The sequence below is a fragment of the Hippopotamus amphibius genome, chromosome 1 (assembly GCF_030028045.1).
Source record: "Hippopotamus amphibius kiboko isolate mHipAmp2 chromosome 1, mHipAmp2.hap2, whole genome shotgun sequence".
Lineage (NCBI taxonomy): Eukaryota > Metazoa > Chordata > Mammalia > Artiodactyla > Hippopotamidae > Hippopotamus > Hippopotamus amphibius.
Genome location: NC_080186.1, coordinates 105,723,620 through 105,724,945, shown reverse-complemented (window position 1 = coordinate 105,724,945; position 1,326 = coordinate 105,723,620). Strand labels below are relative to the sequence as shown.

General features: G+C 66.4%; 1 non-coding gene across 1 annotated transcript; it reads right to left on the bottom strand.

Moving 5' to 3' along the window:
- Positions 1-559: 559 nt before the first annotated feature.
- Positions 560-631, bottom strand: TRNAQ-CUG (transfer RNA glutamine (anticodon CUG)). The gene has a single exon. It is a non-coding gene; the product is annotated as a tRNA-Gln (tRNA).
- Positions 632-1,326: the final 695 nt, after the last annotated feature.

The following is a 1,326-nucleotide window of genomic DNA, read 5'->3' as shown; positions in this document are numbered from 1 at the left end:
GAACACAGTGGAATAGGATCAATCAAACTTCAGAATAGAATAGGCACCTCAATACAGCACTACCCATTCGGGTCTGGAACCATAAGAGGCTGTCACCCTGTCTGACCAGCGACATCACAGCCCCCCACAGCGACCCCTGACTCACAGGGACAAGCGCGCAGTTACGCCTGCGGTGTGACGCCCCCTCGCGGGGCAGGACTCAGGCGGCGCAGCCTCTGCCTTTTACCCCCGAGACCCAGGGGGCCCCGATGGCGGGGTGGCACTGGCTTGGTCGCTGCGCCACTTGGCGGCGGGGCCGGGCCTCCGATGGCCAGAGACGGGCTGACCGCCCGGGGCCAGCGGGGACAGCCCGGGCTCGTCCCCCACCTGCGCGCCACCTGCCCATGTGGACCGCGCAGGTCGGAGAAGCAGGTTTTCTTGAGAAGGAGCCAGCAGAGGTCAGGGACGCGGATGCCAGGTGCCTGCGGTGGCAGGAACAGGAACCGGAGGAACGCGGGCTTTGGCAGGAGACTGAGTTCTGGCTGCGGGAGTAAAAGACGCCGGCGCGGCCTAAAGGGAAAGGTCCCACCGAGACTCGAACTCGGATCGCTGGATTCAGAGTCCAGAGTGCTCACCACGACACCATGGAACCGCCGCAGGCCCGCCCCTCCCGCCGCGGAGCCAGGCCGCGCGCAGCCCCGCGGGCCCAGCACCCGCCTCCCGCCGGGCGCTCTCGTCCCCCCGCCCCGAGCCCGCTTCCTCCGCGACGCCAGGAGGCGCCTGACTCGCCTGCCCTCAGGTTTGTACGTCGTGGAAAGACACGAAGTCCATTCGGGAGGAGCGACCGGGAAGGGCTTGGCGGCCTCCCCCAAATGCGCCTGCTCTGCCGGCATTTCTAGAGTTTTCTGCCCTGAGGTAAAATTCCCGCCAGAAAAAAAAAAAAAACCCAAACGCCAAAAAACCCCCAAACTTCCTTTCCCCTTCTTTGCAGTTGTCCTCTCGCCGCTGCCCTGGCAGCTCTGAACATCCTCAGGACAGGGCTAGGCACGTCGTGGGGTGTCCCCTCCCTGGGACCCAGGTGCAAGGGTAGACGCGCGGGGCGCTGCCGGCTTCGTCGGGGGACGGCGCGTCCTCTCTCTGTTGGGAACCGGATGGGAGCCGAAGCGGCCGCGGCCCCACCCGTCGCACCGCGAGCACCCAGGCCGCTGGCGCCCTGAGGGGTGAGGTCGGGTGTGAGCAGCTGACAGTGTTTCTTCTGGGCTCTTTCCTGCCTCCCCTTCGTGCTCCTCCTCCGCTTTCCGGGTTCACCCCCTCTCCGCCCACCTGCGTCCCCGAGACTGAGGCGGC